We start from the raw sequence: 24,508 nt of genomic DNA, 5'->3' as shown, positions 1-24,508 counted from the left end.
GTTGGTCTCTCTTTCTACCCCTACCCTTTTTCTCATCTGCAGTAACAGACCCAAAGAAAAATATTTCATTGGCTATTTATTATTCTGTATTCTTTGAGAGTCTTAGACATAATTAGTCAAAAAATCTAATAAATATGAGGTGGCTGGGGAGAAGTGAAAGTAGAGAGAGAAAAAGTTTGGATGCAAATAAAGCCCTTAAAAAATACCTGGCACAGTAGCTCACACCTGTAATCCTAGCACTTTGAGAGGCCCAGGTGGGAATATCACTTGAGGCCAGGAGTTCAAGACCAGCCTGAGCAACAGAGCAATACCCTGTCTCTACAAAAAATGTAAAAATTACCAAGGGATGGTGGTGTGCACCTGTAGTCCCAGCTACTCGGGAGGCCGAGGAAGGAGACTCACTTGAGCCCAAGAATTTGAGGTTGTAGTGAGCTATGATGATGCCACTGCACTCTAGCCCAGGCAACAGAGTGAGTCCCTGTCTCAAAAAAAAAAAGAAAGAAAGTTGGGGGGGGGGGGTCATGTTGAAGGTTCCCAGCATCTCAAAAGTTATCTTAGGACTTGAGGATTAAGCAAATCATGAAATAGCACATCTAATAAATAATAACACAGTGACTGATAGTAAAATTCTTTTTTTAAAAAATCATACTGGAGAAAGCATAGGGGGAAAGTCACACACAGTAACAATCCACAATGCCAAGCCCTTGAGGAGTACAAGTTTCCCAGCTAAGAGGGATGTCCCCCTCAGTCTGTTTCATCAGTGTGAATAAAAAGCATCTGTTCCTTCTCCAGCATGTCCTCAGAAAGAACTGACCCAAGTCTGGGAGAGTTACCAATTAAAGTGTGAGGGGCTGAAGCTTCCAAACACAACCACTGTTTTCTGTCATGCATCTACATCTTAGTGGTGACACGGCCACTGCCCAGGGAACTTGCAGCAGGGTTCCCAGGGTGAAGCAGCAGATGATGTCTATAAACACTGTGTGGTGACAGTGGCTCAGAGTCTCTAAATTCATAGCTCTGCATGGTGGGCTTCTGCCTTCAGCAACTCACTGGGCTTCATGACGATGCCTTCCATGGCTTTCCAGTAGTTTTTCTGGCTTGGCTGGGCCATACCATGCACCTCTTTTTGTCCACTGATGGGTCAGCCATATTGTTCTCCTGTGCCAGACAGCAGTACCTCAGTGGAAGAATGTTTGAACCGCACCTCACCATCTCTCACCCAGTAGGGCCCATTACAGAGCACTGTCCAGTCATCCAGATAATCACCTTCACCTTCCTCACCAAAAGCACTCACTTCCTGGTTTCCAGAAAGAGGTGAAGTGAAGTGGTGACTATGGAGGTTTTGCCCAGTGTTGACATGTGTCAGACGGATGGGCTGGCCACACTTGATGGGGGTTCCCCTCCCACACACTGTGGCGGGCTTCCCCCGTATCCTCCAGTAACTGTTGCTGTCATCCACAGAGGTTACACCTGTCACTGACGGCTGACCACTACCTGACCCATGGCGCACGTCGTGTGAGTGCAGTCGGACGTTGTGGCGCGTATTGAGAAGCTTCACCACAGAGCCGCAAGTAACCACAGCCAGATTGGACACTCCCACAGCGCCCCACAAACCCCCCACAGCAGCGCGGTACAACAGCCATTCTAGCTGGATCGCGGAGCCCCCAAGCCCCCAAGGATGGCATTTAATACAAAAGCTTTTTCTATCCCTGACTTAGACCATTCATGTGCCAGCATATCTTGTCTCTCGGAAGACTAAAGACAAGAGCGGGAAAACAGACACAACTACCCTTGCTGTCCATTGATGCGAGGGCCCCGGGACTTGAACTTCTGGGTCAGCAGACTGGAACAGAAGGATATTCCAGATTACATGCTGGAAAGAAGGCGTATTAGTAAAGATCTCCTTGGCTTCAAGTTAATAGAAAATCCAATATAAACTCATTTTAAAAGGTAAAGAAGTTTATTGCCTCACTGCATCAGAGACTGAGTTGTCCCCCAATATCCCGTTATCACCTCACCTGAGCATTTGGCCACTTGCAATAAAAATTACTTTTCCCAGCCTCCCTCGCACTAAGTTTTAGCCAACAAGCTATAAGCTGAAGGGTATTTGGCAGCTTCTAAGAATCTTCCTCAAGAGACAGATGACACATACACTTCACCACCTTCTTCCTTATGCCTTCACCCTCCCAGTTCCCTGGAAACAGGTGCCATTGTCTTGGACCTTGAGGACAAGGGCCATGCCATATCCTAGGGATGGTGGAGTGATGATCTGGAATAATTCCAGTCCCCTGAGGACTTCACAGAATGGAGCCACCACGCCAGCCCTGACCTGGGTTCCTACAGACTTTTACATGAGAAAGAATTAAGCATCCATTTTCCTTAACTCATTGTTACTTTAGATCTGCATGACCCACGACGAAGCTTGACCTTAATGATATATTCACATGTTGGGAGGTCCTGCGGTAGAGTGGGCAGCCTGAATGCTGTGATCCAATGGCTCTGGCTCCCTTCCTCTGTGACACTCCTGTTCTCTGCTCTCCTCCATAAGCAAGACTCACCTCAAGCTGGTAGTAATACGGGTGTCGTGGCTCTAGACCTCATATCTGCATGGGACAAGGAAAAGGGGAAAAGTAGCTTCCAGAAGCTTTCCTAAAAGAGAGAAAATGAACTTAGTAAAAAGTCCCCAACAAATCTCTCCTCTTGTGTTTGGATCTGAATCGAATCCTGAAGCAACCGTTGGCAAATACACAGAATTACCCTTGGCCCAAGCAGAACCACCCACAGAACTGCTTCCTCTGAGCCTGGCACGCAAGCTGGTGAAAGAGGGCAGGATGGCCAAGCAAAACTGAAATTGTGTTGGGCAGGAGGAAAAGTCATAATCTGGCTACTTATCAGCATAACAAACCACAGAAAACTCAGTTGCCTAAAAACAGCAACAAACGTATTTGGCTTATAAGTCTGCACTTTGGTCATGGACAACCATCCCTGTTCCACATGGCATCGGCTGGTAAAGGGGGCTACTCGAAGATCAGTGGGGGCTTCAGTCCTCTCCCTCTGTCTCTACATGGTCTCTCTACATGGTGGCTTCAGAGTCTCCAGACTTCTGACATTGCAGCCCAGGGTTTGGGAGGCACATGTCCCAACATAGGGTCAGGGGAGTGCTGTGGTGCCTTTCCTAACTTAGCTTCACTTCTGCTATGTATACTCATAGAAACAGTCACAAAGGCCCACCCAGGTTCAAGGGAAGGGAGCATAAATCCCATATCTTGATGGCTGAGTGGTTCTAGAAGAACATGTGACACTGGAATTACTGTTGCAAAATTTTTTAGAAAATGAACTCTGCTACAAGGAGAATGGGAGCTTGATATGCCACCAATAATATCCAACATCAGGAGATAAGTCCTATACACAAACATCCACCTGCTTGCTGTACATAGTGACCGGTCCTTTAAGACATAAGGTGCAACCACAGAAAAAGTGAGAAGTGTGTGAGGTAATGCTTATGTTAATTAGCTCTATTTAACCATTCCATAATGCATACATATTTCAGAACATCACGTGCATTACAAATATATACAGTTTTTATTTGTCAATTGAAAATAATAATACAATTAAAAAGACATAGAGTGGAAAGTGCTACAGCAGTTCAAAAATGCAACAATTATATTGCTGATGGTCGGGGCATGGGAAAAAGACAGCATTTGTAGTGGGCCATGAAGAATGGGAAAGGTGCGTACATGGGGAAATACAGGTAAGGGGATTCCAGTGAATAACCAAGTAAGTAAATCTGGAGACACAAGAAAGTGCATGGAAAAGGGAATTCCAGAGTAAGAGATCAGGTGAGCAAATCCAGAGGAGCAGGTACCTAAGTCAGTTCAACCAATCACTATCATTTTCTACTTATTAAAGATTTATAATAAAGTTTTCCTAGGGTTTCCCTTTGAAAACTGTTGCAAAATAAAATGAATAAGTAAATTGAATAACAGGGAAGCAGGCGAGCAGACAGACAGAGGGACAGACAGATGAGAGAAAGAGAGAGACAAGTGAGGCACATCCATGGCAGGTGGCCTCTGTTGGAAGCTGCCAGCTTACACGATTGACCCAAATGGCTGACTACACTGACTTCATGGCACTCGCGCTGACTACCTGCCTTAATCTAATTTATGATGCTAAAACAAAATTCCCGAGCCTGGGTATATAAAGGACAGAGTTTAATTCCCACAGTTCTGGAGGCCAGGAAGTCCAAGATCAAGGTGCCGGCATCTGGTGAGGGCCTTCTTGCTATGTCCTCACATGGCAGAAGGCAGAAGAGGCAAGAGAGAGCGATCCCACTCCTGCAAGCCCATTTTATATTGGCATTAATCCATTTATGAGCATTCCACCCTCATGATGTAAACACCTCCCAAAAGGCCCCACCTCCACACTGTTGAGTTGGAGATCAAGTTTCCAGCACACAAACTCTGGGGGACTCATTTAGACCATAGCACTTCCTATAAATGAATGGATTGATTTCAAACTACCGGGGGTTCTCAGCCTATTTTGCATTGAAAATAATCATATTTCGTGGCAACCCATATAAGGAGGATTGAGGTCCAGAAGTGACCTGCTCCTACCCAGGGGACACTGGCCACCCCAAGAGCTGAGATCAATATCCCACCACACCTGTAAACTGGTTTAGATTACAGTGGGTGCCAGCCTCCGTTGGACACTGAAATCCCCTGGAGAACTTTTACAGAATTACTTATGCAGAGGTCTCACCTGATACAGGACTTTCTGAATATTTGTTTCCCAGTTTTTGAATACATCCCTCTACAACCTGATCATCAAGAACTCTCCAACATTGACTCTTAGAGAATGAAGTCTTGAAGGCTTAATATCTCAGAGTGCACCTTCCCAGTTGGAGTTTCTATCTTGTAATAGTATTTAATCATTCTCTACTGGGAAATGGAAAAAACTCTGTGAGGGCAGAGAAAAAGCTGGCTCTCATGTCTGTGTTATGCTAAACTTCCAACTATATAGAGGTATCTGGTTGATTTTTTTTTTTAATTTCCAATCCAGATGTGTGATTTTATTTAGACTCCTAGGGCAAAACTCTTTGCTTCTGGCATTCCTAATAGGAAGAGACATCTTTGTTATTAGACACTGAGGAATTTGAGCATAAATAACTCAGGCTGAGAGTGCTCTTTCTGCCTCAAATCTATTTACCTCCAAATCAGTCTCTGCCTGTGACAAAACAGCCAAAATCACAGATGTCAAGGGAATATTGACATATGATTGTCACTGAGTCTACAGTGGACGTTCCAGCAGAGGAGTCGGAGATAACTTGGGCTGATGGGAACTCTCCTATCATAGATTAAACTCTTTAATTCATCAGTACAATCATATCAAGAGTTAAGAAATGCTTTCTAGAGCTTTAAGGTGACACTGTCATACAACCAAGGATATGTCAACCTCACTGAAATGCACATTATGTGTAATAACTGCTTTTAATTCTAGAACGAGAATGGGAAATACTGTACCTTTGAAAAGAGATTGGTTTCAGAATAACATTACAGTTACCTTACGTAGCACTTAATGAGTGCTGAAGGATCATGTGAATGGAATTTATATATTCATGGAATTCCACTTTGTGAGATTTGGGCCTTCCCCTCAAACCCTAGTTTGGGATTATTTTCCTTCTCTACCTGAAGTGATTATAGAATAGATTTTTGTAGGAATTTTAAAAACTTTATCTAAAACATTTTGGAGACATTTTAAAGCCCTATACACAGAAGTATGTGAAAACACAAAATGCTACAAGTCTCAGCAGTTTTAGTGCCACCAAAAGTTGATTAACTTGTCTCATGATAAATCTTTTTGAAAAGTTTGTACATAGGTAGCAAAGAGTTACTTTCTAAGGTACATCAAGGGCCGTAACTAATTGCGGCATCCATTGAGAAGCTTATAAAATGAGGAGGAATTAGGATTTTTTGTGTTTTGCACATTCTCATTTGTATTCAGTTTCCTACTCTGGGTTTTTTCTTTTTTTTTTTTTTTTGAGACAGAGTCTCACTCTGTTGCCCAGGCTAGAGTGCTGTGGCATCAGCCTAGCTCACAGCAACCTCAAACTCCTGGGCTCAAGGGATACTGCTGCCTCAGCCTCCCGAGTAGCTGGGACTACAGGCATGCACCACCATGGCCAGCTAATTTTTTCTATGTATATATTTTTTAGCTGTCCAGATAATTTCTTTCTATTTTTAGTAGAGACAGGGTCTCGCTCTTGCTCAGGCTGGTCTCGAACTCCTGACCTCGAGCGATCCTCCCACCTCGGCCTCCCAGAGTGCTAGGATTACAGGCATGAGCCACCACGCCTGGCCTGTGGGTTTTTTCTTTACAAATGCCCCCATAATTACCACTCTGAAGTCTGCTGACTGTATCTCTTGATCATACTTAAAATATTCTGCACATTATGGAAAAAAGGTAAGTTTCCTAAATGTATTCTTTGCTAACTGTAGATATTTATTACTCTGTCAGTTATCTATTTTGTAACTACCTGTGATCTGTCATGTATTGTAATTCACATTTCTCACTAATTGTGTTAATAGGGAGGGAGACAGCTAGATTAGAAGCTTAATTTGTACTGTTTCAGCCAATTTGTGAATGTAAAAACTACACTGTTGCCTTGACATAATCCACCCTACCATAATGTGGAACAAAGATCTGTTTTGAAATCCCCCCTAGGAGATAGAGTTGAGCTAAACTTCTGATTTTTCTTTTATCTCTTAACCATGACCCTGCCCCATGGCATCGATCTAAGAAGGGTGTTGTGGTGAGGTGTACAAAGGGAACTTCAGTTTTTCCACGAGTTCTTACCGGCTACGCTTCACTTACATGTGTACTGTATTTGTTTACAGTCTGTAGGTGGATATGTAATTTAAAAGCTTGGTTTAATAAACATTTAAATGTCCTACTTCCCAGAAAAGCAATGCTTTCTGGGGTCAGATCAGCCACCAATCAATCGTGCATTCTCCATGTCTGCTTCAGGGATGTCCAAATCAGGACTGCGTGGATCAGAGAGAAAGTCTCAGAGCTGGAGACTCAGATTTGAGACTTAGGGAAACAAGGCAGGGAAGCCATGAGGCAAGAAGCATGAAGTACATTCAGAAAGCAGAGGTCACTGTAATCCTTAAGTCTGGCCCGATCTAGTTCCTAAAAGGACGTTGACAATTCTTGACTTCCCTGGGCCGAGCATGGCATGCATCAGGCGTTTCCTACAACAGGCTGTCAGTTCTGTGACCCGGTGGCGACCGGCACTGGTGCGCTGTGCAGAACCAGGCGCCGGCATCACCCAGCAGGTGATCATCTCTTGCAAACGCTGATTCTGACCATCTGACCCCATAATTCCGCCTTCCTCATCATGAGGAGACTCCTGTGTCTTGCAGGCAGGCCTGCTGCCTCCACCTAGGGATTGCCCATGTCTAGAAAGCGCTGCCCCTCCTGGCGATTGTTCCCCAAGGTTCGCCCTTCTGCCTGTGCCCCCAAAGCAGGTATTCTTCCATCCCTCCCCTGAGCTCCGGTTCTTTCATCTAGGGCTTTTCCCTCCATTGTTGTGCTTGTCTTCCCAGTTCTCCTTTGTTTCACGTACTGGTTCTGCCTGGGTCACATGAGCCACGAAAGCTTGGGCACTTTTCACTGTCCGCAGAGCCTCCACCCCAGGCGGGAACTCCCCGCAAGCCCACTCGTCCCTGGCAGGAGACAGTGAACCCTGTGGCGGCAGCCAGACACTCAGACACGGGGGTTAGCAGGAAGGGGCTCCCAGTGCAGAACCGGCACACGGTGACCCAGAGGGAAATGGAGCCGTGCAGGTAAACAGGTCTAAAATGAAGAGCTCCCTCAGTGGGAAAAATGAACTAACCACGGAATCACAAAGCCCACTTCATCATTCAAACCCACTGTGAGCACTTGACTGTGGTCACAGCTGCTGACCCCACCAGGCCTCCCGCTCCTCAGCATTGCTGCGGAAGCGTCCGGTAGGACCTCATGCCACGGCCAGATTACAGGTAAAGTCTGAGAGTGCTGGTGACGTACCCACAACTAATGGTGCATGACTGTCTATTGTTTTATATAAAACAAGGGGAACAAAACAGCAAATTCAAACAGCAATCTAGTTTGGCTTCGATATTAAGCTAAAGGGCAACACACCACGGAGCAAAGTGTATGGTCTTTTGAGTCTGAAGATGGGGAATCAGATTCTGGCCATAAAGCATGAACTTGTCACTGAACCACCCTGAGTCTCTGTTCTGTGCTCTATGAATAGAACGATTCAAATAATGTCCAATCAGGAAGTCAATGGTGAGTCAGATAATAGCAAAAACAACTTGGGCTTCTGAGTCAGGTAGCTTTGCTTTCAAAAGCTGCAACTTACACTAAGTCCAGACCGGCAATCCTTCTCTCACTGACACAATTTCCCCCAAAATTAGCCTTGACCTCTCTGATGCCCCATGCCTGGATCTCTTAACATGTCCTCCGAAGTGCTGGCCAACCAGCCTGCAGGCAAGTGAGAGGCAGAGTGGTGAGTGAGGGACTCCCACAGACAGGTGGCCTCACAGGTCTCCACCTGCCAAACAGCCCCATCTCATCTCTTGCAGGAGCAGAAGACAACTTCAGAGCAAGTGCCAATGTGTCAGCCAGAATCCACAAGCGCAGACAGCACATTGCTTCTCTTCACTGGGTTCCAGGGAGCCCTGCCATGCGCGACTCAGAGCCTCCCCACTCCACCAGGAGCTTCCAGTTTCCTCGGATGAATCTCAGCCAGCTGTTGCTGTTGGCAGGTGAATAGCAACAGGTGCCTCTCCTTTTTGACACCTGAAATACAAAAGGAATCGTGTCATTTTGGGTGGTGCTGTGGGTTACTGGCCGCTGACGGAGTTAGCCGCTTTGGGGGGACTCGGTAGTGAGGCTCAGGTGGAAGGGGGGCTTCTGCAGTCTGTCACTCGGGCTGTAAGCTGTTGGTAATGCACTTGCAGTCAGGTTCCCTGCTTCAGATCCGGGCCTAGTCATTTTCTAGCTATATCTTGGGCAAATCGTTGAAACTCCAGACTTCTTATATGTAAGATGTGGTTTTATCATCATTAAATTTTGCCACTAACTCAGAATTATCGACACAGTAATTGGAGCAATTTGGTTCCAATAAGAAGCCAGTCTGAGGGCCAGCACGCCACAGTGCGGAGCATATGGGCTTCTGAACCATACGACAAGGACAAGCTCTCAGGCACGCTGAGCCTCAGTTTCCTCCTCCGTCAAATGGGCGACGGTGAGTTAGTGTATGTCAGGCAGGCGTGGGGTCACAGCCAGCACTCGCACTTAGCAGTGTGCTCCTTACTGGGTTCCAGGGAGCCCTGTGCGACTCAGATCCGCCTACTCCACCAGGAGGTTCCAGTTTTCCCAGATGAATCTCAGCCAGCTGCTCCTGTTGGCAGTGAGACTAAATGTGGCCTTAGGCAAGTCACTCAGCCTCACTGAGCCTTAGTTTCCTTCACTGTTCAGAGAGACTAATGTTATCTATTTTTGTATGTAATTGTGATTTTTAACGGAATAATGGATGCATATAAAGAATCTTCTAGAGAGATACCTGGCATATAGGAGGCACTTAATAAATGGTAACTATTATTATTGTCATTATATGTAAATATGCCTTGTAATTATGTGAAAGGCTACACACATATCAGTTATTAATTTCTCTTTTTCCCCACAATGCCTAAGGATGCAAACACAGTAATGCACCTGAAGTTATTACCTGAGGAAAGTAGGTAAATTAGCTTGTGATCAGAACACAATAATTCAAATAAGCATATTTGGATAGTCAAGAGCTTGAGAAAAGAATCTTACTTCTTGGGCTATATCCCGGCTGTGTGACCTTGGACAAGTCACTTAACCTCTCTGTGCTTCAGTTCTGTTATCTTTAAAATGGGATGATAATTGCAGCTATCTCATATGGCTATTATGAGAATTAAATAACTTTAATAAATTGAAACATGAGAAGTCCTTAGTGTCCAACTCATAGTAAATGCTGAGTTGACTGCTTTATTTTTGTGTGCCAATGGCTACGCCAGCCCAGTTCTTCACACATCTTCACAGGTCACTTCACCAGCCTGATTTTTCTCCTGAAGAGCTCACAAACTAGTAAGAAAATAAACACAACACAACCAGCTTTTGGGCCACCCCAAATGGTGCACCGTGCAAATTTGAAAAAGCTGCCCCTTTCTCAGGAGACTTTACTGCCATCTCAGGAGACTTTATTCTGCCATTTTCAGAATAAATATACAATAGTTATTCATGCAGGTGATGCCCCGCCAGGCTTGTGCAGTACACAGCTTTAACAGCCGTACACGGGGAACGTGTATAACTGTGCATAAAGCATGTGTGCATGTGGTAAGCTCACATTTTATTAGTAACAGGATGAAGAACCAAGGGAAAGAGGAAGCGCTGGGAACGAATGAGGGAGACTTTGTGGAGAAAGTCACATTTAAATTGGGCCTTGAGGGATTCGTAGAAATTTTTCAGGTGGAATTGAGGGGTAGAAGGTGAGAGTTAAAAGAGAAATCCCGGCAGAGGGAACGAAGTAAGCTAAGTTCAGAAGCATAAGCACGTCTGCGGAGGAGAGAGGAGTCTAGCATGCGCACAGAGGAGGACGGTAGGTGGGGCTGGTGAGGGAGGGTGGGAAAGCACTAAGGAATTTGCATTTGGGGAATTATCTCTCAAAACATAGGTGCCTCTGACCACCTGCCACAGGATCACCCAAAGGTGTGTTAAAAGGCAGATTTCTTGAGCCTCACTCCAGACCTCCTGGAGAGAAGGCCTGGTAATATACATTTTTAATAAGCATCTCAGACAACTCTTGTGTTCAGTGAAGTCTGAGAACCGCTATTGCAGGGAGCAGAGAGCCATCCCAAGTTCTAAAATGGAGGAAGACCACACAATAAGTTAGTTTAACCTGGTGCTTTCCTCCCAGTGGATGGAAGGGAAGATTTACATGACAGGAGGTGGCTCAAGTGAAATCAGTGAGTCCTTCTTAACATCGTGGGAACAATGTATGAACACCAGGACCCCGGGGGTTTAGAAGACACTGACCAACTGGAGAAGGTAGGAAAGAGAAATGAAAGTAGAAACAATATACCTGTTCATCAAAGCCAAAAGGCCTAAGTCAACCATTGTGTGTACATCAGAGCAAGGAAAATGCACAGCAATTAAAAAGAACGAAATGAATATATACACACATACACACACAAACATATATATATATATATATATATATATCTCCAGGAAATATTGTTGATTGAAAAAAACAAATGGCCAAATAAAACACATGTATAATCTTCCTGTTTGTAAAATAAACACACATACGTGCACACAAAGCGATGTTCCATACCCCATACAGGTGCACATACATGTATATAAATACACAGGAGATGTTCTGAGAAGGGTCCTCAAGGCACTGATAATAACAGTGACCTCTGAGAATGGGTTAGGTCTGGGAAGAATGGTCAAAGCAGCCTTAGACTCATCATGTCTTTCCATTTTTATAGGCGAATGTATTCAGGCATTACTGTATAATTAAAAATTAACTTTGAGACAAGATCACAGATTAAAACGGAGCTGGCTCTCAAAACAGACTTAGCCCTCTTCCCAATTTTGCTCCCAAAGGGCATTGACCAAACACTCACATGTGTCTCCACTTAACCAAGTCGGAGGTGGAGACCAGACAGGACTAAACCAAGGCCTTCTGCCACCAATAAACCAGAGCCCAGCCAAAGCTACTAATCTGAATAAATACACAACATAGAGGATTCTGAAGTGTACCATCCCATTCTACACAGGATTTTCCTTGTAACCAGCATGAAACAGTCTACATTTACTGAGGTTCGATTGTTGCCGAGCAACCGAGCAGGAAGGATTTTCACTGCAGCAGAAGCTTTACGGCTTCCGAGAAAGGAGTGCATGACCACTCCACCGAGATAATAAAGAGCGAAAAGCCCAAGTGTGCATTTTTTTCCCTCATATGTTTTAAGTTCTCTCTCTAGTATCATGGAACTGGAAAGATATTCTGCTAGGAATAGTTCCTGGAGAAGCAGGTCTTCCACTGGGATTTGCACCAAGGGATATAGAAGCGTAAATAGTGAGGTAACACTTAATTTTCTCTGTGCAGCCATTGTTAATTCATGCAATGCCCTTTCCAAATGCCTGTAGTCAACCCAAGAAAACCTGTTGAAGTCACACACAAGAAACTGCCTAGAAGCCAAACTTTGTTGTTAAATTGAATTAAGTGTTTTATGTGTCGCATTTTAAAAAATAAACTGCATGACACATTTACCAGACCAGGAACTGCAGAAACGCTTAAGGTTTTGCCCTCTCCCATTTGAAACGGATGCATGTTTTGATTCTGAAGCAGTGTGTTTTCCATTTCCAGAGATCACAGAATGAATAATTTAAGATGAATATGGGTTATTACAAAATGGGTCAAGTAATGATCTCTGGCCAGTAATAACCCAAGGCAGAGTGGTAATGCCCAATGAGCCCCCAGAGGGGACACGTTACTTGGCAAATTCTGTTATCTGTAGTGACTCAGCATGTCATTCATTGCTCTTAGAATCGTCAGCATTGCTCCGTTTCCTCCTTTTACTCCTCTGCACATCACTTACAGCAAAACTGAACAAAATAAACCCTTAAACAAGAAGACATCCTGTGTTTTCCATTTTAGGTTCTCTTAGTCCATACTTAATATGAGTTTTCAAAATAAATATCAAGCTTCCAAATACTTATGAAATACAAAACAACGCATACAAACACATTTTACCAGATGGTACATTAGTGATCAGAAAAGGCAACAAGGGAATTTAAATATCCGGGGTTGGGGTTGAGATGCAGAACAGTTAAGTTCTTTTAAAGCAAGATCCACTAAGCTGATGAGACTATGGACTTGCACTTAGTGAACGATTTGAACCAAGAGTTAATTTATATATGAAGACGTTCCAGGTCAATTGGGGCCACTGGATACAAAGATGGTTTACAAACAGAGCTCCCAAGAGGGAAGGTGAATTTCTCCATTCAAGGGTCCCTGGAAGTTGTGATCTTCCTTTCAAAAGGCACTTCCTTAGTAAGTAAGCTATAAAGAGGGAGTATGGCTAGAGAGAAGGGAAATATGGAGATATCCTCTACTCTAACTTCTGATTGTGTTCTATGAGAATATGTCGATAAACATTTATTGATTTAGGCAATAACTATTATAGCACATCTATTTTGTAAGTGCTGAAGATGCAAGTGTGTATTAAACACAACTCCTATCTTTGAGGATTTTATGATCTAGCAAGAGAAAAAGAGACAACTAAACAATGGAATGCTGTGATAGAAGTAGGCAGAGTTTGCTGTAAGAGCTCAGAGGAGAGAGTCCTAAAACCATCTTGGGGCCCTAGGAAGACATCTCAGAGGAAATGCCATCTAAGCAGACAACTGAGGAACAATGTATCAGTTAGGAATGCTTTCAGCTGCAAGTAACAGAAAATCTACCTTACAGCAACTTTAACACATGTAAGAAGTCTGGAGATAAGTAGCTGCTACATTTGGGGAGGGGATGACAGTGTGTCGCAAGCTATCTTGTGCCCCTGTTGACCTTTCTCTCATCTTTGTTGCCATATGATGGGGAAAGTCTACCCCAGCTCCAGGCATCACATCAAGAAGGAATAAGGAACACCTGAGCCAGCTACACCTGCCCCATTCATCAGGTTAAAAAAGATCTTTCCCAGAAGCACCCCCAATAAATTTATTGATATAATCCATAGGTTCCATGACCATCCTTAGCAACTAAGGAAATTGGGGGGTATGAACATGACATAATTCAACCTCTAGAATGGGAGAAAGCAAGGGGAGGGGGTGATTTTAAGCAATCATCAACAATGTCTGCCAGATAAGTAGGTCTTAGGAAAAAAGTGTAGGTATTCCAGGCTAAAAGAGAAACGTGTACAAAGGTCTGAAAATTACAGATAGTATAACACAATAAATAAATGGAAAATAAATGTATTGCAGGGTGGTTAAAGGTAAGGCGCAAGTAGAGACTGCAATGTGGAATGGGGCCAGAGAGACAATATTCTGGGCTTTATCTTGAGTACAATGGAGAGACACTTAAGAGTTTTAAATCAGGAAAATCCATACTTAGGTGTTTGGTTTTTTTAAGTGTATTACTTAGAAAGTATTCATCCAAAAATTGAAACTGGGTTAAACAATAAAATATATGTATTGGTTCGTATAAAAATCCAGAGAAAGAATAGACTTAGGCACAGTTCCATCTGAGTTCAAACTCAGTTTCTCTGTGATTCTCTTGGTTCTATAATACCGTGTGTTGTCCATTGTCTTCCTCTCAGGCTGGCTTCCCTCAAGGATTCATAGAGCCGTCAGGAGCATCCATGGCTATTTGCAAGCTCACTCAAATGTGGGAGAAAGGGGTGACTAGCTCTTCCCATAGCCAAAGGTTTGGGTTTTGCTTATCACATCTACCTAATACCATCACAGCAACACTTATTAGTGTTTGACTGAGTAACTGGGTACTATGGCCTGGTCAAGTTGACACATAAAACTGAGCATCGCATCCGCAACAGGAAAGAGCAACTAACACACCTTTCTCTAAAACCAAGTTTCTTTTTCTGTCCCTCACTTTGGAAAAGGCTAGAAAAGCCAAGTTATTCACCATAAGCAACCTGAAAGGCTTTTCCCTTAATGAACCAGCTCGTTGTGTGAGTACAGTGTGAGGCCGAGGAAGAAAGAAAAGGATTGGATGTAGCCTTTCCAGGGGAAGATTTAATGCAGAATCAGAACAAGACAGAGGCTATCAGATTAGAGAACGTCTGCTTACAGGTAGAGATATTCTGTTTCCACACATCAGGTTAGTGAAGATCTGTTCAAATATTAACATTCATTCTACAGGTAGGAATGTAAAATAGTAAACTTTTTACAAAAACCAACTTGATGGTATATATTGAAAACTTTTGGAATGGTTCATACCATTTAACCTGTCAAATATTCCTAGGTCTCTGTTTTAAAGAAATAATCAGAGATTCAAAAAAAAAAAAAAAAGATGTGAGCAAGGATGTTTATCTCCAGATTATTTATACTACCAAAATATGTAAGTATTCTAAATATTCAAAAATTATGGTCTGCTGAAAGACTAAATACTGTGCAACCATTAGAAATTACATTTTCAAGTAACATTTTACAAAATCAGAAAATATTCACCACATAGTCAGTGAAAATGAGGATACAAAACTTCAAGTGAAATGTGATTCAAATTTTGCAAATAAAATGAACAGAAATAAAATATTTTAAAACCCTTATGAGAACTCAGGATTGTATATTTACAGGCAATTTTAATTTTCTTCATTTCTGCCTCTATTTTTCATATTTTTAGTAATGAGCAAAATAATAGCTAGTGTTTATGAAGCTGTATGTTTTTATATTATCTTGGTTCATTCTCACAGCAATCCTAATAGTGGTGACTATTATATTTTAATAATACTCATTGTACACATAAGAGAAATTGGTAACATCCCATATCACACAGCTAATGTGTGGCTGGACCAGAATTTGAACTTAGGTCTGTCTGACTGTGGAGTGCAAACTTCCTAATATTTTTATGATCAGAGAAATTAAGGAGTGTTTTGATGACTGATATATGAACGGTTTAGCATTGTTTGGGCTATTTGTGAATGGGTAGGGCAAAGTGAATATATATATATATATATATACACATTTTTTTTTTTTACTTTACATCAAACAGGCTGGGTCAGAACAAATGATAGTAATTACCTAGACACCAAACCAAAAACAAGGCTGGATAAAAATGTTTCAGCTAGGATTTATAATGATTGTGGATACGCTGGGTCAGTCCTAAAGCCTCAGGGAAAGCCAAGAGACATTTAATAGACTTGAAGATTTTGTGGTGCAAACCTAAAAGTCAGGAGGCTCATGAGATTTTCTGGTAGAAAAGATGTGAGTAGAAATAGCCTCACTGGGGTCAGGGGTAGTGACATAAGAAAAAACTTTTAACATGGAGTATCAGAAACACAGGCACTGGATTTAAGTCCTAGCTCCCTGGGACTCTCTTACCAGCTAAGTTTCCATAGGAAAACCAGTTATTTTCTCTGTCCATCAGTTTTTCCATTTGCAGAAAGGAAATAGTCACATCTTCTCTTAACTGTTTGGGCTGCTATAACAAAATACCATAGATTGGGTGACTTATAAAAACAGAAATGTATTTCTCACAGTTCTGGAGGCTGGGAAGTCCAAGATCAAGGCATCAATAGATTTGGTATCTGGTGAGGTCTCATTTCCTGATTTACAGACAGCACCTTCTTGCTGAATCCTCACTTCGAAGGAACAAGCAAGCTCCCCCGGTCTCTTTTATAAGGGCACTAATTGTATTCACAAGGGCTCTGCCTTCGTGACCGAATTGGCTCCCAAAAGTCACCACCTCCCAATATCATCATTTTTGGAGTTAGGATTTCAACACACGAATTTGGCAGGGCACACAAACATTCAGACCATAGCACACTCCATAGGGGTTTTTTTTTAAGGTTTGAATGAGATAATCTTTGTAATACATTTAGCATTGTGCCTGACACATAGGATATCAACTAATTTTAGCTATCATAATTATTCCCCTTAATGTTCTAGTTGTCAGTCAGAAAATGTATCACCAGTCAACTTTTGGTTACATTATTTTATCTTTCTTTTAAGGGACTAATAAACAGTGGTGTGAGAATCAGAACTCTGTAATTTGTAATGTTTGAAGATTTCTGTGGTATAAATATTACTACAGTGGCTGATTTCAAGCTACCAAAGATTTAACAACTGACTCTCAAAATTCCCGATTATTTAATAAATCAGTTCTCATAAGATGATACAAGCCTGCTCAAGATACCTCTGGAAATACCATCTTACTTCCTCCGCCCAGGTTTTCCCCTACCAAACATTCATGACCAATACCTGCTACATAATTTGCTGGCCATGATTAAAATAAAATATGAGCCCCTTGTTGAAAAATTACTAAGAACTTTAAGGTGGTGACTATGACCATTAAACCAAATCAAGGCCCACCCTGAGCACAAGAACTATGCAATTACACAGCTTGCACACCCATGAAGGTGACCTTGTTCATGACCTTTCTAATGCTCTAACTCAGCTGACTTCAAACCACTAAGTCTTTTAAGTACTATAGGCTATGGATAGTTCTAAGGGACTCAACTTCCATATCTCAACTTCCACTTTTGGAAAATTAATTTGCCAGAAAAGGCCCCTATGGTAGTAGAAGTCATCCTTTCCCAACGTTCACAATCATTTTTCTGCTCATTTCAAAACAAAGGCTCACCTCTTACCCATCCAGAATCTTACCATAGTATGTAACCCAAATGTGTTAAAATAAAGGAATAATTAGGCAAAGTGCCATAAATATACACCCAGAGTCAACTCTTAAAAGTCATAGTTCTAAAGAATATTTGCTTTTTTGTTTTATAAAATTTTTATATTTACCAAATTTTTGCATTGTTTTAACTGGAATAATATCTAAAATGATAATCCAATATAAAAGATCTTTTTTAACAGTCTCTTTTGTTCATAGGAACAACATACACATATGTTGCAAAGAAACATAATAGGATGATTAGCAGAAAACTTTCAAGTATAAAAGTGTATGTTATTAAGATAAAATCCTAAGAGAAAGGAAAAAAGATACCAGTTCTAGGAGGGAAAGGAATGATGTAAAGTTTTTGACTGTTATAGAAGCTGTTCATTCATCTTTTTAAATAGGTCATGATTTCGTTGGATTTTATTCCATTGGATTCATTAAAATGAGTGATGTATCAGTTTCAGTTTTAACTGTCAGTATTTATAAAATACTAGTAACTATTTAGAATTATGATAAAAAATATTAGATGGTTATTTTTTAAACGCTCAAAATTCAGTTAGTAGGTATGCGAGCAAAACATTGAAGACTGATGCTCAAATTGAAAAACTATAACGCAAGAGATGTAAAGGGAATTTGCCGCAATATAGAGCAGCCGATAAACAGCGCATCCATCAACTACATATGAGCAACACGAATCAGAGTGATCTTTATTCAGCACAAGGTCACGTTTAACAAAGTTTCAAGAGATGAAGAAGGACACAAAGGCACCAGGACCTTCCAGTGAATGGTAGTCTCAGCCACTGCAGAATTTCCAGGTATCCATCAGCTTACACACTTCTTCCCATATTTCTCCATGAAAGATTGTCCTCATTCAAGGTTTCCAAGACTTTAGTTTTTAACCTATCGTCTTCATAAATTTTTCTCTGTGTGCTGTCGTCAGGATGATTATTTACTTAATATTGTCTCAAATGTCAACTCATTTTTAAAATTTTAGATTTACACGAAGGAATTGTATCCCTAAAATAACATGTTTGATGTGTTGATTATACTTTTTCTAATAATACTAAAATAATAAAACTTTTAAAGTAAAAATGTTCCTCACTATGCTAATTGAACTCCTTCTGTGCACCTACTGCTGACCCTATCAGGCAGCACTATTCTGATGGAACCTGCTGGTGGGCTGAGCCTTTGATCTTCCAAAACCTGGTGGACATAAACATTTTACTACTTAGGAAGGAATTAGGCTATCTCTCCAACCTGAAGTATTTAAGTCTGTCTCCAGGCTCAGAGAATGTGTCTAGTTAAAGAAAATTCCCCACAGTGACCAAGATTCATTTTTTTCTCTCTCAACAAAGAAATGAAACTATATGGTTCATAAGCTTCACATAATGCATTTCATTTGCCATCATGCTTGGGCAAATGATCTGTTATAAAACTATTGGGCCTTTTATACCCAAAGCCAGTTGAACTTCAATGACACCAGAATAAAGAATGAAAAAAGCTCCTAAACATTTCTTATATACTTGGGTTTGACTCAATCAATTTAAAAAAGAAATTGCATATAGCCAAAAATTTGGCCATGGCTTTGGGCTATCACAATTGAAAAAAAAAAGGAAAGAAAAACAGACAGATAAAGAAAGTAATAAATAAATAGGAAATGGCCAGCCTGAGCAAGAGTGAGACCCATCTCTACTAAAAACTGAAAAAATTAGCCTGTAGACCCAGCTACTCAGGAGGCTGAGGCAGGAGGATCGCTTGAGCCCAGGAGTTTGAGGTTGCTGTGAGCTAGGCTGACACCACAGCACTCTAGCCTGGACAACAGAGCAAGACTCTGTCTCAAATAAATAAATAAATAGGAAATGGGAGATATGCTAAATTTTATGACTCTGTAGAAAACTTATTAGCAATTATTTGGCCTATAGTTAATTCTTTACCTAGGTCTTTCCTTCCCATTTACTACTGCACCTTCCAAATATCTTGTCAAAAGAATTTGGGAATGGTTTACTAAATAAATAAATGTGTGTGTAGATAAATAGAGATTGATAGATCAATAAGACACACATAAGTAAATAAATCTTGCAAATGGGGAAATAAGGGTGGTGAAAATAAAAGAAAGCCGGAATTTAATTCAATACATTTAATACATCTCATTAGCTGCCCTCCACTTGTTGTTAAATAGAAATAGGCTGTGACTTTGGTTTCAGCAGCCCAGCAGCCAATGCAGGAGAGGAAACCCCAACCAGGGAATATATATCAGTTCCATAGAGCGCACTGCCACAGACGGGTCCCCAACTGTCTGCGACCTGGCCACAGAGCTCTGTTCCCTGCCCACGCTCCATGGAGAAATTGTCTTCCATGAAACTTAGGAATGGGGAGAGGGCCACAGCAGGAGGTAAGCGGCAGGGCAGAGGGCTAAGGCTTCACCTGTGTTTACAGCTGCTCCCCGTTGCTCACATCACCCCCTGAGCTCTGCCCCCCACTGCGCCTCTCATCCCCCCCACACCCACCATGGAAAAATTGTCTTCCATGAAACTGGTCCCTAGCAACAAAAAGGTTGGGGACTGCTGCCATAGAGGACCTTGGATTCAGAAAAGCCTCTATCTGAATGCCAGCTCTCACCAGCTGTGTGGCCTTGAGTGCAAGTCATTGAACCTTCTAAGTCTCAGTTTCCTCTTCTATAAAATGGTTATGGTGATACCTCGATACCTCGCTCACAGAGCTGTGAACTACACAGGTTGAGTCTCCAGCAGAACACCTGGCATTTAGCAAATGTTCACTATGAGTAATCAGTTAAACAGCTCACACTATCCATAGAATAAAAACTAAAACCAGTTGCTCAGGACCAGCTAGGAAATAGCTAACCTCCCAATACCAGCAGAACTTCAGTGAAACTCAAGCAAAGAAAGGGTAAAGATCCTGCACACTGTCTTTAGCAATACTTGAGATCTGAATCAATTACTGTAAAAAATGAAATAATTTACACATGGCCAGAAGTTTGGCGATGGTTTCAGGCTTCGACATAGAGCATTTGGGTTTGCTTATGTGTGTGTGTGTCTCTGTGTGTGTGTTTGTGTGTGTGTGTGCATACACATGGATGGGTTATGCTAGTGTTTTAATTTAGTAGTCCCTTGACTAAAAGTAATTCATCTCTTCACAGAGTTTCACAGGTGGCTTCAATATTGACCTTCCTTTTTCCATACTCTTTAAAAATAGTCTGGGCTTCTGACTCTGCATTCCTCTCCCCACCTTCCCATGCATAGATGGAGACTTTGAGCTTTCTCTGGAGGGGAAGGCAGGTGGGTCCATTGGACAAGATTAGCATAATTTTAATGGATCCACCAGGACAAGTGCTGGACTCACTAACTAGATGGCAGATTTCCCCACGTAATCTCCCAGGGGGATTTTAGACCATGCACACCCGGCCCACTTTGGCTCAGCCACGTCCTTGAGCTCCAGATCTACCAGGACTCCAGTCAGCGGACTCATGTGTCTCATTCTACCTCTGACACCCTCATTCACAGCCATGATGACTTTTCCACACCTCATCCGGGGGTGTGTCAGCACACAGAGCCAAAGTATTTGAAATCTTTTGACCTCATTAAAATAGATGTGCCCCTGGGGTCTGCTAACTCTGCTTCCCACACCCCATTGTCCCCCAAGCCTCACACACAGCTAGATCACATTCATAAGGACATGCCTAGCTGTCCCTAATGGTCTGGAAACAATAAGGTCATGCTGAATTCCCACTTGTGCCTGGTTTTCCCTGCAGTGGAGGGATAGCCCCTGCCGCCTCCCACACGAGCATCCCTCGACGCTGACTAGAGGCCAAGTCACACTTTCCCACGGGGGCCCAACCTGCCATATTTCTCAGAAAACTCTATTAATTTTATGCAAAACTGTTTTGAAATGCTCCAAAAACGAAACTTCTAAAAGTATGATCAGAAAAGTAGAAGTAGCAAACAATGGAATGTCCTATACTCAGTAACTTAGTACTCCCTGAGAAAAAGATGCATTTTTTTCCCCAAAATGTATGGCGGTGTAGAAATCCCTGGGGCACAGAAGACAGCAGCATAAAAAGAATACATTTGCATTATCAGAGGAGTTAGAAAACAGTGCGTGAAACCCATGTAGCCAAACTTTTGAGAAAGAAGCACTTCACATCCGTCAACAACGAGATTTGAATGCCTGCCAAGCATGCTCGTGATTAGACAGGGAAAACCGCACCAGGCTTAAGATCTTGAGTTTTGGAACCAAGTTGATTTGGGGATCATTTTCTGTGTTCTTACTGTGGGTTATTAACCTGGCTGTCCCAGCTACTAGCTGCAAAACTTGGGGTACAGAACTTAATAACTTAAACCCCAGTCTCGTCATCCTCTGTAAAACGGGACTAATTATATCTCTTCCGCAGGGCTGCTGTGAGTTTAAATAATTTACTTATTAGTGTGTGCAGACCACACATTAGGGCAACAACTATTTACAAGTGCCTATTATGGTATAGATGCTTGTATAAGAAATAGTTACTGCTTTCTAAGAGCATAGTCTAAAAAAAAAAAAAGAAAAGGTTTTTTTTAGACTATGCTCTTAGAGAGCAGTAACTATTTCTTATACAACCATCTATAATATAATGCAATACCTGCCCTAACTGAAATTGGACAGAGCTACTCTGGGAACATGGAACAAGTGACATTTTTGTGGTGGAGCCGGGATGCAAATGCTGGCTGTCTGATCCCAGGGCATCCCTTTTTCAGCACCACGTCCCACAGGAGAGGTCCTTGAGCACGGAAGGTCCTGATGATCAGTCTGGCTCTCAGCCTTGCATTCAACGCAGGAAGATTCCAAACACACTCAGCCACTTTCTGGGACCCCATTGGACCCACTGTAACCAATCAGACCTGTGCCCTTTGCAAACCCCAGAAGACTGTTACAAAATAGATCCTTCCTCAGAGGACTTTGGCCATGTCATTTATTTTCTTGAGGATTTTTTGAGTCCAGTCTGCATCACAGTCCTTCAGCTGCACAGTAAGTCTTCCATCAGAATCTCCCCACAAGGATGGAAATGTCAAAATCAATTTTCTTGAGAAGAAACAAAAATGACTTTTTTTCCCTAAAATTGTCTTTATAGCAAAATTTATGAGAATAAAAACATGTCCTAAGGGATAAAGTGGAAGGCTCATTTGAAGGATCATTTTAATCTGGACCAGAGAAAGCCCTGGAAAAGTCAGTATAAAAAACTCCACTGGTCCCCAGGAGAAAGACTAGCTATTGGAGTTTTTCTGCACTTCTAACAGCTACAGTTCTCTTGCAGAGTGCTGGCTGCATGTCACGACTAGCGGGTTGGCAAGGTGTCTTAGACAGGAAAACTGAAATAGCTGGAGTCACGGGCAGAGGCTGGCACCACATGTTGCAGAGAGCTCAGCCCTGGGTGAGATATGCCCAGGGCCCAAAGATACCTGGAGAGGCCTAGAGCTCCAGTAGGCCGTCTGGAGCTTCAGTGTGCAAGGAATGCTAAAATCTTACTGAACTACACCTGGAAGTATGCCCCAGCTTAACACAGATCCCTACCCAGGGCTCAATATAAAATGGTCAAAATGTAAACTGGTCCTTTTTCCACAAAAGAAGACAAAGTGTTAAAGTAAAAATTAGATCTCTCTCCCCCATTCTGCCCCTGCCCCACTAAATAAGTGTTGAACAGAATTTAAAGCCTGTCAGCTTGAAAGGATGCCAAATTTCTGTCCTTCCCCGGGTCGCTGCCACCACCTTCCCCCATCACGGTGGGTCCAGAAGTGCAGGTAACTAGTACTGAGTCTCCAGACCTCACGCACCGTAAGGATAGTTCAGGCAAATGATCAGGGCTGATAAACAGGAGTGGGCAGAGCCCAGCAATGGGAAACCAGGGTCCCCAGCAGCTGAAGCCCTGGCAACCCGCCCAGTGGCATCTGGGAAGGCAGCTGGGGCTCAGCTTTAGCGACGTGGGCAAGGACACAGTGAGGCGAGTCCCAGTCAGAAGAGCGATGGCAGTGGCGGCTCTAGAACTGCAGTATAGGAAGAACATAGAGGGATCGGTTTGTTTGGAAAAGGCCTAGAGAAGCTGTATTTGGGCAGCACTTTACATAGGATGGAGAAAATGTCAAGTATCCATATCAAAAAAATGGAGTGCTACGGAGATGTGGGAGGACAGCTAAAGCCTGTCAAAACACACCCTACAGGGAAACCAAGTTTCCTGGATTCAGAATTCTCTGAGGTCATCCCTAAGCAGAATGGTGGATTTAGGAACCAGGACACACTGCAGGGGGCGGGCTCTGGCAGGAGAAGTCAGCTGCAGGTATTCTACCCCTGGAGGCAGGGAGGGCACGTTGCCACCCCCAGTGCAGTGCGGCAGCTCAACTGTTAGCAAAGGGACACACACTCTTGGTCTGGGAAGGAGGCAGGGCTGAGGCTGCCGGTGGGAGATCGTGTGGCCAGCTGTGACGGCTGGAGGGGCTGAGTCAGGGGAAATGTGAAGGGAGGTGGGGGTGGGGAGAACACTGAAGTGAATCCTTGAACGTCCTGGGGATGGAGACAGGTCACTCAATATAGGGAAGGAGCTAGCTTCCTTCTTTCGATATTTTCCTTCCTCTCTCTTCCCTCACAACAGCAAGAGGCAGGATGAGCTGTCTCAAGGAAGAAGAAATAAAAACAGCTCTTAAATTACTGGAGGTTATGTCCTGTTTGAAACAACACGAAAAGAGTGCTACCTCTCCCGCTGAGAGCTTGCTGCCAGGATCTCTGGCCAAAGGGATTACCTGAGTACTGTCTTCATAGCCTCAAGGCTGAGGGTGGAGCCCACACCTCTCTCTTTCTCACCCCTTTAAGGAAACTGCTAACCACCTTCACGTCAACCACTAAAAGCATGTGTTGCTTTGACTGTGGACGTTTCTGCAAGGTCTTCCCCTGAGAGCTGAGTTCGGATGCAATAATCCAAGAGGCGGTAGCCTGGGACCTTTTATCCTTGGCCCAGGTTCTTGCACGTTTGGCTTCGAGCCCAAAGAGGAGACTTCCAGCAGCAATGGAATAACCAGGGAGTGAACATTATCGTAGCTC

At 42.8% G+C, this 24,508-nt stretch overlaps 1 pseudogene; it reads right to left on the bottom strand.

The window, feature by feature from the left end:
• Window positions 1–917: 917 nt before the first annotated feature.
• LOC138381798 (stromal cell-derived factor 2 pseudogene) lies at window positions 918–1,643 on the bottom strand (annotated as a pseudogene).
• Window positions 1,644–24,508: the final 22,865 nt, after the last annotated feature.

Source organism: Eulemur rufifrons, chromosome 3 (assembly GCF_041146395.1).
Source record: "Eulemur rufifrons isolate Redbay chromosome 3, OSU_ERuf_1, whole genome shotgun sequence".
Classification (NCBI taxonomy): domain Eukaryota; kingdom Metazoa; phylum Chordata; class Mammalia; order Primates; family Lemuridae; genus Eulemur; species Eulemur rufifrons.
This window is presented reverse-complemented; position numbering and strand designations above follow the sequence as displayed.